The following is a 14,061-nucleotide window of genomic DNA, read 5'->3' as shown; positions in this document are numbered from 1 at the left end:
CCACTGTTAAGCGATTGCAACTGCTTTTCTATTCCACGATCGGCTATCACAGTACCTGCCATTTCGATATTCGTACGGTGACTGAAACGAAGGGACGTGTTGCTATCTCCTGCGGTGAGACAATTTCGAAAGACAGAAATCAGTATTTCGGGCTTCTCTCTGTTATCTTACGTTTCGGTGCCAGTATGGTCACTGAGTGAATGAAAAGCTTAGGTTAGGTTAGGAGAGGACTTTGAATAAATTACTGATTTTACCTAATACCAAAACCTTATAGGGTTTTTACACTGATGGGCTGACAAAATTTTAGCTTCTCATTGCTCTCCTGACGCTCATTTTCGATTCGTTCGGCGTTTTTTAGTTCCGCTTTTATTCCGAGTGTTTCGGTTTACTGCTGTAGTGTATTAGCTACTTTATTTGTTTCTTCTGTAATATGTTTAAAACATCATAGGTGACTTTATACCTTCTGAAGAAGATACCCTTAGTGGTACTAAAACCTGATCAACGTTTACCGGCCGGTGTGGCCGAGCGGTTCTAGGCGCTTCAGTCTGGAATTCCGCGACCGCTACGGTCGCAGGTGCGAATCCTGCCGCGGGCATGGATGTGTGTGATGTCCTTAGGTTAGTTAGGTTTAAGTAGTTCGAAGTTCTAGGGGACTGATGACCTCAGATGTTAAGTCCCACAGTGCTCAGAGCCATTTGATCAACGTTTATTGCAGTAAATTTGATACAGACTATTGACTGTATGCACGAATTATTGACACTTAACTTAGTTTAATGCAGCTGATTTATATTCTCTTAGCAAAATGAAGTTCCCCATTAATAAAACCCCAGTACTGGAGATTTATTTATGTAGAAGCGCGTCCATCCCCTGTCTGCAGTGGAAAAGGGCCGTTCTATTCCCTATTACTACAGTCCTCTCTACGCCGGAATTCCTTAGTATATTTTATCCAGCCACAGTCGTCCAGAAATATGGAATACCATTTTGTTTTTGTTCATAAATTTCTCAGTTTTTGACATTAAGCAAACAAAATATCTGTAGCACATTCTTTGGTATGTGTTTTAATGCTTCCTGTATTTTCGAGTACATACAACGTTAGAAACATTTATAAATTAGGCTTAACACAAAGTTTGACAGTTTTAGCTCTTCAAGTTATAAGGTACAAATATGGAACAGTCCATTCGTTTCGAGTTTGTTGAAGATAAAACAAACAATGGAAAAATCTAATAATTCATTGTCAAAGAACACACCATAACATACAATAAAACAATAGAAACACCCAGAATTTTCAGTTATTATATTCACTTGCAGAAGTCACAGACATATCGTCCTTTATTAGCGATTCTGCCCTTGCGTTGTCCTGCGAAAATTTACTTGAGCGAAAGAGACAATCGGAATCCTCGCTAGTGGGTACACCATTGTCCGAAACGCTACTCAGGGTGAACCAATCATCTCTCACACTAAAAACATCATCCTCAGAATCAGATGATTCTTGGTCCCTAGGCTTTGGTTGTCTTCGCTTCTTTGCTTCCGGTTTATTTGTTGCTATTGTCGATACTTCAAGAGATCTCTTGTATGAAGACGTGGTTAGTATTGCTGAAGAATCTGCTTTTATTCCCCTGGTGACTGGTCTCTTCTTTATTTGCGGAACGGGTGAGATTTGCTAAGTATAATTCCAGATGTGGCTGTGGATGATCCTGTCTCGGCCTCAATATTAGTCTTCCAGTTTTAGACCCACAGCTCCTGCAGGTGGTTCATTGTCTGGATCATTGGTAAGTCCTCAATTATACGTTCATTGCTGGCAATGAAATCTGCATCCGTGAAAATATGAGGATTTAGCGGGTATATTCCTGTCACCCAAAACCAGTTTACTGCTATCCGCCCTGTCTGGCACTTGAGAAAGGCCTTCCCATACAGCTCGGCGAGGTCCATGTGTGTCATTGGAAGTGCATTTTCCTCACCCATACGTGTACCACATCAGAGTAATAGGCTTTCAACTGACTCATGAAAGTTGTATACGGCTGTTACATCTTGTGGGAGGCATTAGACGGCAGGTACAAAAAGATAACCTGGCTTTTGCGTGCGGGACTAAAAACACCCAGATTTCTGGAGTGGCTATAATGCCTATCCAGATGCAGTAGCACCGGTAATTCTGTTGCTGGCTTCAACTTTCCCATGAAATATTGAAAGCAGACAGTAAACAGCTGGCTTTGAGCGCATCCAGAGGGATGACATGCAAGTAGAGACCCAGGTGGGAGAACTCTCATTAGCTGACTGCTGAGGTTCTTACGAGGGAACGTCATTACAGGCGGCACAAAACTTCCTGCAGCACTTACGCAGGTGACAACAATCACGAGTGATCCACGCTCTGCAGAAGAGATAGCTGCCACTCGTCGCTTTCCCTTTCTTGCAACGACTTGGAGAACTTTGCTCGGCATAACTCTTACAAGGGGAGGCCGCCATTTGTGAAATTCAGATTCGATTCATACTGCGCATAATAAAAGCTCATGGCCAGAGGTGTAATGAGGCAAAGCACCAAGATGCACTTCTCAGCCGTTGTCGAGAAAATCGACAGTTAAAAGAAACCGTTGCGGTGAAATACTCTCTACGACGATTAATAATTTTCTACAGCGTCGTAGCGCAGCGGTAAGCGCTCGGGTTTGTAATCCGAAGGTCGCCGGATCGAATCTCGCGCCATGCAACTTTTTTATTATTAGTTTTTTGTAATTCAAATATATATATATATATATATATATATTATTAATGAATTGCTTATGCATGTTGGTGAAGGCTGATCGCTCTCCAATTGCACCGCCTCCATTCCGTTTTTTTAACAGGGTGTACCAACGCTCCCGTCCGCACTGATTTTCGACGATGTTATAAGTTGCGCTAGGGACCGCATCTACCTTCTTTCGAAGTTAGCACGCAACTACGCTGTTATGCGGTGGCTCGTTTCGGCCCATTCAACATCTGTCCTTCAAGTGTAACGAGCGAGTAACGGAGTTTATATTTCATACCTGCCACAGCAAATTTGTGTTCGTGGGATCTCTATTCTAATTCGAACGTTTGCCTTACGCTATACGTATTCGTTTCGGAATATCGCTTCTACGTCTTCCGTTAACTATACGTGGTTAACATTATGAAGACAATTAATAACATTTGTGAAATACAACTTTGTTTGCGGAAAACATAATGATGTTCGAAGTCGCCAGTTTTTCCACGACAAACGACTTTCAACAGCTTATTATATGCATAGTTGTTGCAACTGATTGCCTGGAACTATATATATACACACATTTGAATTACAAAAAACAAATACAAAAAAAAAATGAAAGGTCGCATGGTGCGGGATTCGATCCGGTGATCTTCGGATTACAAACCCGAGCGCTTACCGCTGCGCCACGACGCTGTAGAAAATTATTAATCGTAGAGTGTATTTCACCGCAACGGTTTCTTTCAACTGTCGATTTTCTCGACAACGGCTGAGAAGTGCATCTTGGTGCTTTGCCACATTGCACCTCTGGCCATGGGCTTTCATTATGCGCAGTATGAATCGAATCTGAATTTCACAATTGGCGGCCTCCCCTTGTAAGACCAGTTTCGTCGACATTGTATATTCGCCCGGAGGAAAGCTCTGTTTCTCCATCTCTTGCGAAAACAGAAAGAAATATATTGCTAAATTTTCTGTTGTGAAACCTATAGATCTGTTAAATGACGTTGCTGTGGGTTTTCGAATCGAAATATCATTCTTGTGCCACCTTACTAAAAGGCGTAACCATTCTCTTCCAGTACGTTCACCCAAAACTGGATTCTGGGTATTGCTGGCTTTGGCAAACCGAAATGACATCTGTTGCGGATCCTTTCGGGTAACTCCAAAAAGTTTACTTTCCATTGTTATTCTATAGTCAGTCGGCTGTCGTTCTTGTTACGGAGATAGAGCAGTTTTTCGCCCAGTCACCAGGTAAATCTGATTTTAGTTGCCTAAGTAGACTGGCCTTGAGAACTTGGAATGTTTTTGCCGCCTTCAGGAAATTCATGTTCTTTTTTCTAACATTTTTATTTACTGTTTGCATGGCAGACTCATCCCACTGCTTTCGATCTCGTGAAGTCGTTTTTGAAGCAGTAACTGTAACTGTAACAGCTTGCGACAGTACGGTACAACTATGAAATACTGGGGTACAAATATGGAATATTAGTATTTCATATTAGTGACACAGCCATCTTGAAATTCAGAAATGCAAATAAAAGCGAAATTAAAATTTAAATAGGCAACAAACACGTAATTTTAAAGCTCAATGTATTAGCTAAACATCTTTTTAGAAAAAAGTATATTAGAAAACATGTTAATAATTTACGTATTATGACACAATAAAACTGAAAACCAGTGACCTGCAACAATTATTTCTCTTAGTGAATTCTTTAAAACAGCTTCACTCACTCCCAATGGCTGCCAACTGCAATCTGGATGCATCCGAAAACAGTCTACAGCTTCTGAAAGGAGCTTTCAAGCAGCTCTCCAGAGTACACCACTTACAAGGCGAGAAACCATCTTTCTTTCTTCTTCTTCTTTATCGTCGCCTTGTCCCACGCCACGCAGGGTCGGCGTTGCTCTTCTGGATCCTTCTCCTCCATAGTACTCTATCCATTGCCTCTCCCTTCTTCCATCCATTCTCCCTTAGGTCCCCGTATATCTTATCCTTCCACCTCATCTTCGGTCTTCCTCTCCTTCTCGCACCTTCAATCTTTATATCTTCAACTCTGTTTCCAATATACTCTTCCCCTTTTCTCTGTAAGTGTCCGTACCACCTTAGTCTGCTCTCTTATATCTTTTTCCCCATGGGTCCAACTTTCACAGCTCCTCTAACAAATTCATTTCTAATCCTGTCCTTCCCTGTTACCCCACACATCCACCTCAGCATCATCATTTCCGCCACTTCCATCCTCCTTTCCTGGGCTACTGTAATTGGCCATGTCTCTGCCCCATATATCACAGCAGGCGTTACCACCGACTTGTATACTTTCCCTTTCCCTTTCAACCCAATGCTCACCTTCTTGTCACACAACACTCCACTCATTTTCCTGCAGTTGTTCCAACCGCAATTTATTCGATGTTATATCTCGCTTTCCAGTCCTCTGTCCCTCTGTAAGTACGACCCCAGGTATTTAAATTTGCAGACCGATTTCAGCTCATCATCCCGGATCTTGCAAGACCTCATCTGCACATCCTTCAGTGCTAAATATTCTGACTTTGTTCCGCTAATTTTCATCCCTCTTTCTTCTAGTGCGAGAAACCATAGTATTTCAAATTATTTTAGGTGTGTGTGTGTGTGCGTGTGCATGTGTGTGTAGTTCAGCTGTAAAATAGGTGTCTGGTTGAGTTGTGTTGATGTCTCTAAGTTAATGTCACAAAAACATTCTTTTAAACAAATAATCTACCTACGCTGATAAGTTATGAGCTAGGAACTCGGAGTATAAGAACCTTCCATTCACGTGAAAGGACTGCCGATCTCCTTACAATCCAACACAAAGCCCACAACAGATTCCACCTCCTGAAACTCCTGTCCAGCCAGACATGGGGACTGCATCCTTCCACCATCCTTCACACCTACAAATCCTTGATCCCCATCCTTTGTCATGCCAGCATTGCTTGTATTTCCGCCCTTCCCAGGTTCTGTAACACCCTCCAGATCCTCGCCTTCTGTATCCGCCTTCTATCCCCCATACACATCCTCTACGACCTCATCCCCTTCCCCCACCTTCTCCTTTTCCTTGAACACAGCTGCACCCTGTATATTGCCCACTCACTCTATCCCTCTCACCCCCTGGTGTCCCCCTTCCTCTCTACCCCCAGCCCATTGACTCACCTTTACCGTTGTGTCCGCCCTCTCTCCCTCTCCACACCCTTCACCTCCTTTCCCAACGCAAGTTCCAGCACCTACCCCTCCCAGATGACGAACTTCGCCCTGACGTTTACCCCTCCTACCAACTCTAACCCCACCTTCATCCTGCCTCCTCCTCAGGCCTCCTTCTCCTCTCCCTCCCTTCTCCTGAGCGGCTTTACCCTCTCCTGTAACCCCTCCCTCTCGTGTGCTCCCCTTCAGTGTCTCTGCACTCCTTCCTACCTTGTGTTCCCTCTTCATCTCCCACCCTGCCTGTCTCCTGCCCCTCGTTGAGCCTCCTGTCCCATTTTTTCCCCCTTCCTACCACCCCCCCCTCCCCCACCACACCTTCCTCACCTCTTTTTCCCTCCTCTCCAGCCTCAAGTCCCTCCACAGGTCCATACCAGCAGTTTTTTATTCTTCATGAGTGCTCAGTCATTTCCTGTGGCTTTTCAAGTGTCTTGCTCTGTGTGATTTTTATCCTGTGGCTGATTTTTAACTTATGTTTGTCTCCAGTGTTTTTTAAGTGCACTTTGATTTGCCAGCTGTGTTTTTTTAACTTTATGTCGACTTTTTAACTGTCCCTCAGTGCATGTCCACATCTTAGTGTATATTTTAACTCCCATCATTTCCATTTACTGTGGTTTTGATGTCCCACTTTTTATCCTCCCTTTTTATGTACTCACCCTTCAGTATTTTTGTAAAGTCAATTGGTTGAAGAATGGTGGACTGTGTCAGTGCCAGCCCTCCCCTGCCCCATATGGGCAGGGGAATGAAATTACAATAAAGAAAAAAGGTCAAAGGACAGCAAATTTTGTTCTATTAAGTCACAGCTAAATAAAAGGAGAAACAAGGAGTTTGCATCAGCTGGCAGTACTGCAGGTGCCGCCATACACAGCACTCCGTCTATGTTTGTGCAGAAAGCCTTCAAAACAGCACTTACAAAATTACCAGGGCTATTTCTCAAGTTTTAGTTATTGAAGGGAAATATAAAACCATTTTGCAATATACAGTAATTACACCAATAAAAATGGAACAACTGACATTAATCAAATAAATAAATTGTTTATCTGTAAGGATCATCAGACACAAAAAACAAGCCCTCAGAAATTTTATAACGACAAAAGCAGTCTTAAAGTCTTGGATAGATACCTGACAGTTTTAGTCACAAGAAGTAGTTAATTTAACTAGCAAAGCCTTAAGGAACAATCTCTCAAAAAGAAGTTTCATTCGCACTGTCCAGCAAGAACGAGGTAAAGAACTGCTGAAGCAAACTCGCCCAGATACTCCATCCACCCAACGACTTCCTCCCGCAGCACTGTGGTGTTGACTCCCTATAACCCGTTGTTCGGCAAGCAATATAGATCACTTCTGTTGAAACATGACGTTAAGAAGAATTCCACAGATTCCTGGTAAAATTGATTTATTGATACATAACCGTGTTTCGCAGCCTAAAGGTGCATCGTTGGATGCAACAATGTTAAGTGATCATGGTCATGCCCATTGCTTCTCGCCAATATATACTATTCAGTGAATATTATTTATGTTACATTATTCACCGAATAATAAATGTTGACTAGCAGTGATGGGTAGACCCGAGATATTATTGCACCTGATGATGTGGCTTTAGGAGGCGAAACCGGTTGTATATCAATAAAACAACAATTTTAAGAGCTGTCGTCGCAATTATTGGTAACATCATGCCATCCTACAATTGCCAATACCCAGAACATAAAATACCTTGTTCCAGAGAAACACTATCCCAACACATACACTACACATATGCTATACAATATTTACAATATGTGGACGCATCTGGGGAAAGGAAGAAAAACCCTTACATAAGTATATTGCACGCATTGTTACTTTCATATACATTAAGACAGGAAAAAAATTGTCTTTTGTGGCTATGATATGATTTGAGAGTGCTTATCTATATGATATACATAGAGGAAATTGTAATTTATAGCTGTAGGTGCATGAAGAACATCTATATACATGAACTGTGTTCTGAAATCACGTACATAAGTCGTCATAGTGCAATTGCTGTTAGTGATTGGTTGCAGTGTGCCCATGTCGCATATGCATTTGGGCTAATCGTCTGTGTACACACGTGCATAAATGTCTAAGACCATTTTCAGAGACATCGTTATCTAAGATACTTTCAACATATCTCTCATTTTAATGGTTTCTCTGTTCTACATAGCATAAAAAGCATTAAGGCAATTTCAGTGATACGTTATCACCATCTCCATGTTGCTGCTTCTTCCTGTTACTCCCAGTCTGACATTTCAACTATAACGTATATGAAGTGAAGCATGCATATGAATTGGAGGGGGAAAAGAAAACAGAATCTGGTCAGTGATGCTCACCTCTTAGATATCAGCTACAGATGGAAGAGGGCTGGAGTCATCATCGTGAATAGTGTGGCATTCTTCAAAACTGAAATACATTCAGAATACGAAAATCACACTCCAGGTTGGAGTGAAAGGGGGGAAGGGGTGGTAACACTTACGAGGAGCCCATCTGTCATCACTACGTACTGATTCCTGTGCCTTCATTGGTAATGCATTCGTGAATGATTCCTCAAATACTTGCTGATAAAATTGCTCACTGTACATATGCATATCAAATGTAACATACATGAGAAGGCATTCATTAATGGATTAAAGATAATATGAGTATATATCGAGCTGTTGCACAATAACGCTAAGTGAAAATCATAGGGCACGTGATTCCTAACAGGCAAGAAATCTGTTTCAGAGCTTATAACCCTCCTTCATCTCCGGCTAATTAGGCTTTTCTATATGACCGTGTACCTAAAGTCCCTAACCTGTGGGGAAAAAGCATCTACTCCGAAGAATAATGCAAAACCGCGAGAAGTAGATGAAGCTATAACCGATTCGTCACTGGTCAGTACTTTAGCAATGACGATTAGAAACGAAGTTTGGTTAATTTTATATATTTTTATTATGTAAACTAATTTTTAACTAACAGTAGTTAATGGAAAATTTGAAAAAAAGGTTTTCAAAGTATGTCATTAATGGAAATAACCAACAGTCGTCAGTTCCTCACCGGAACAAGAATAATGAAATTGAAATTGAACTTTATACTCGTAAGCAATGTTACGTAAGAACAGTTATTGGCGTCATGATGTAGGAACAGTATCTATTGCACACTTTCAGGTACTGCACTACACACACGTCACAGTAGTCAAATAATAATCAAATAGCAAACACATACATATTATATTAATTTTTAAAGATCAGTTAGAGTAAGAATGGCTACTGGCTCTGGACAGAAACGTTTTGTTACGTTACTCACCGTAACAATGACTGTCGTAATTGTAGCAAGCAGAGAGATTGTTTGAATTTACTCATTGGCAAGGACTGTCATTTACCTTGCAGTTACTCTGGCATTTCTTTGTAATAAAAGTTATAAATTATGCCACAAGCTAGAAATCAGAAATTGTGCTTTGACAGTGAAATTCAGTGTCCAAGTTATGTAAAGTTTCACTACCAGTTTTTTTATTAGGGAAGTTACTCTATTTTTAGTAAATGAATTAATACTGGCTTTTGCATCATTCTATTTCTGGCATTATTCACACTACAGCCAAAGATTTCATTATTACGTTATTGTCCAAAAGTTGGAAAAATTATCATTTGATAATCTAATTAATTAATGTTCACTTCTTTTTCAGTTCTTTTTCTGACTATCTCGGTTCGTACAAAGGGACAGGATGAATAATACTTGGATAACAATACAGGAAAATTATTTACTTGACAATATGTACGAAAAAATGTTATTTAAGCAATAAAATTCCAACTACGCTGGTCACCCTATTACACATCTAGTTATGAAAAGTCTAGATCCTACCTGGGCTCATAACAAGGGCCCACAGTACTCTTGATGTTATGTGTATTACACTTGCTCCATTTGTACTGTGCCCAATATACGCCATACGCAAAGCTTGCCCATAAGAAACATCCGCCAAAACAACCATTTCAGTTTTCATTGCTCTGCGTTTCCGAAAGTGCCTTTATCTCCGCGCTTGGCGAATACACACAGCCAGTGATGACAACAGTCCCCTCGCGACTCCGAACTGCTACTTTTTTTGCGCGCTCGCACAGCCCAGCGATAATGCATTTACAATTTATTATACTCTTTGACAATAGCTTTTCCCTTACTAGAGCAGCATGTCTACTTACAAAATGTAAACATTCCATGTGCATTCTCATTCTCAAATAACAAATAGCATTTGTAACTTGACAACATATTTACACGAATAACATTCAGCACAGCTAATACAACAAACTTGGTAAAACACGTAGAAAATGTATGATCATCCAGAGTTGTGGTGTTATAAGCTCTTGTGTAGAAACAAATTAACTATTGGTGATGGCCTCTCTCAGTATCATGTGCATGACACTGCATCTCGATGGATACCGGATGATCACCAAATCCAGCAGTTGTCTTATATAGCTACAACAACTTCTGTGAACATTTGCATCCAATTTTTGCATTAAAAACTGTAGTGTGTGACACTGCATGTTTCTTTCAAGGAAGCGGCTCGATGCTGGCGCTTTTTTAAATATGACAGGTACCAGAGCTGCCGCCTCTGGGACTCACATCAAGTAGGGGTTTCATGTTGATGTGGAGTTGTTGCTGTGAAGAAAACAACTCACAGGGCTAATGCCGAAATGCAGGCTCCCGAGACGAGATGCATCTCACTCTGTCCCATAATGGAACCGAGCTATAGATGTGTGTGTAAATAAAATTTTTATGCAGTAAATATCCTCATATGGGAATAGATACATATACACTCCAGTGACTGAATCAGTGCTTTTTCGTAGAGAATCCGACCGCTTTGCCACAACGGATGATGGATCTCCAGCAGCCAATGCTGGAGAGCATGTAGGAGGTAAAATTTGGAAATTTGTGATAAGTTCTATGTGCCCAAACGGCTAAGGTCATCGGTCCATAGGCTTACACACTACTTAATCTAACTTAAAGTGACTTGCTCTAAGGTCAACACACACCAATGCCCAAGGGAGGACTGGAACTCCGACGGGCTCAGCGGCGCGAACAGTGACAAGGCACCCCAGGCCGCACGGCTGCCCCGCGCAGCTCATGTAGGAGATAACTTAAGCGTACAAGCACATGTGACAATATATATACAGGAGAGTCATATAGGCGCACGCATTGAAGGTCAAACAGAAATGGGGGAAGAAGGACAAGCCTACAACCTGCCAAGGCATATAGAGTACAAAGAGATGGATGATGAAGAAATGGAGTTTATGGAAGATGAATTGTTTATAACCCTGTAGTCACCTGACCAGAAGTCTTGTCCCTCCTGCCACCGAACTTCACAAATTCCCACTATTATCTAACTTTAACCTATCCATTTCCCTTTTTAAATTTTCTAACCGACCTGCCCGATTAAGGGATCTGACATTCCACGCTCCAACCCGTAGAACGCCAGTTTTCTTTCTCCTGATAACGACATCCTCTTGAGTAGTCCCCGCACGGAGATCCGAATTGTGGACTATTTTACCTCCAGAATATTTTACCCAAGAGGACGCCATCAACATTTAACCATACAGTAAAGCTGCATGCCCCCGGGAAAAATTACGGCCATAGTTTCTCCTTGCTTTCAGCCGTTCGCAGTACCAGCACAGCAAGGCCGTTTTGGTTAGTGTTACAAGGCCAGATCAGTCAATCATCCAGACTGTTGCCCTTGCAACTACTGAAAAGGCTGCTGCCCCTCTTCAGGAACCACACGTTTCTCTGGCCTCTCAACAGATACCCTTCCGTTGTGGTTGCACCTACGGTACGGCTATCTGATCGCTGAGGCACGCAAGCCTCCCCACCAGCGGCAAGTTCCATGGTTCACGTGAACGCATTATTGTGGCCAAGATAGATACGAATCCCACACCTACTAGAGTAGTACAAGTTTATATGCCAACTAGTTCTGCAGATGACGAAGAAATTGAAGAAATCTATGATGAAATAAAAGAAATTATTCAGATACTGAATGGTGATGAAAATTTAATAGTCTTGGGTGGCTGGAATTCGATAGTAGGAAAAGGGAGAGAAGGAAACGTAGTAGGTGAATATGGATTGGGGCTAAGAAATGAAAGAGGAAGACGCCTGGTAGAATTTTGCACAGAGCACAACATAATCATAGCTAACACTTGGCTCAAGAATCATAAAAGAAGGCTGTATACATGGAAGAAGCCTGGAGATACTGACAGGTTTCAGATAGATTATCTAATGCTAAGACAGAGATTTAGGAACCAGGTTTTAAATTGTAAGACATTTCCAGGTGCAGATGTGGACTCTGACCACAATCTATTGGTTATGACCTGCAGATCAAAACTGAAGAAACTGCAAAAAGGGGGGAATTTAAGGAGATGGGACCTGGATAAACTGAAAGAACCAGAGGTTGTACAGAGTTTCAGCGAGAGCATAAGGGAACAATTGACAGGAATGGGGGAAAGAAGTACAGTAGAAGAAGACTGGGTAGCTTTGAGGGATGAAGTAGTGAAGGCAGCAGAGGCTCAAGTAGGTAAAAAGACGAGGGCTAGTAGAAATCCTTGGGTTACAGAAAATATATTGAATTTAATTGATGAAAGGAGAAAATATAAAAACGCAGTACATGAAGCAGGCAAAAAGGAATACAAACGTCTCAAAAATGAGATCGACAGGAAGTGCAAAATGGCTAAGCAGGGATGGCTAGAGGCTTATCTCACTAGGGGTAAGATAGGTACTGCCTACAGGAAGATTAAAGAGACCTTTGGAGATAAGAAAACCACTTGCATGAACATCAAGAGCTCAGATGGGAACCCAGTTCTAAGCAAAGAAGGGAAAGCAGAAAGGTGGAAGGAGTATATAGAAGGTCTATACAATTGCGATGTACTTAAGGACAATATTATGGAAATGGAATAGGAAGTAGATGAAGATGAAATGGGAGATACGATACTGTGTGAAGAGTTTGACAGAGCACTGAAAGACCTGAGTCGAAACAAGGCCCCCGGAGTAGACAACAGTAGACAACATTCCATTGGAACTACTGACGGCCTTGAGAGAACCAGTCCTGACAAAACTCTACCATCTGGTGAGCAAGATGTATGAAACAGGCGAAATACCCTCAGACTTCAAGAAGAATATAATAATTCCAATCCCAAAGAAAGCAGGTGTTGACAGATGTGAAAATTACCGAACAATCAGTTTAATAAGTCACAGCTGCAAACTACTAACGCGAAATCTTTACAAACGAATGGAAAAACTGGTAGAAGCCGACCTCGGGGAAGATCAGTTTGGATTCCGTAGAAATGTTGGAACACGTGAGGCAATACTGACCCTACGACTTATCTTAGAAGAAAGATTGAAGAAAGGCAAACCTACGTTTCCAGCATTTGTAGACTTAGAGAAAGCTTTTGTCAATGTTGATTGGAATGCTCTCTTTCAAACTCTGAAGGTGGCAGGGGTAAAATAGGGGGAGCGAAGGGCTATTTACAATTTGTACAGAAACCAGATGGCAGTTATGAGAATCGAGGGGCATGAAAGGGAAGCAGTGGTTGGGAAGGGAGTGAGACAGGGCTGTAGCCTATCCCCGATGTTATTCAATCTGTATATTGAGCAAGCAGTAAAGGAAACAAAAGAAAAATTCGGAGTAGGTATTAAAATCCATGGAGAAGAAATAAAAACTGTGAGGTTCGCCGATGACATTGTAATTCTGTCAGAGACGGCAAAGGACTTGGAAGAGCAGTTGAACGGAATGGATAGTGTCTTGAAAGGAGGATGTAAGATGAACATCAACAAAAACTAAACGAGGATAATGGAATGTAGTCGAATTAAGTTGGGTGATGCTGAGGGAATTAGTTTAGGAAATTAGACAGTTAAAGTAGTAAAGGAGTTTTGCTATTTGGGGAGCAAAATAACTGATGATGGTCGAAGTAGAGAGGATATAAAATGTAGACTGGCAATAGCAAGGAAAGCGTTTCTGAAGAAGAGAAATTTTTTAACATCGAGTATAGATTTAAGTGTCAGGAAGTCATTTCTGAAAGTATTTGTATGGAGTGTAGCTATGTATGGAAGTGAAACATGGACGATAAATAGTTTGGACAAGAAGAGAATAGAAGCTTTCGAAATGTGGTGCTACAGAAGAATGCTGAAGATTAGA

Source organism: Schistocerca americana, chromosome 7 (assembly GCF_021461395.2).
Source record: "Schistocerca americana isolate TAMUIC-IGC-003095 chromosome 7, iqSchAmer2.1, whole genome shotgun sequence".
Lineage (NCBI taxonomy): Eukaryota > Metazoa > Arthropoda > Insecta > Orthoptera > Acrididae > Schistocerca > Schistocerca americana.
The sequence above is the reverse complement of the archived record's forward strand: the minus strand, read 5'-3'. Positions refer to the sequence as shown.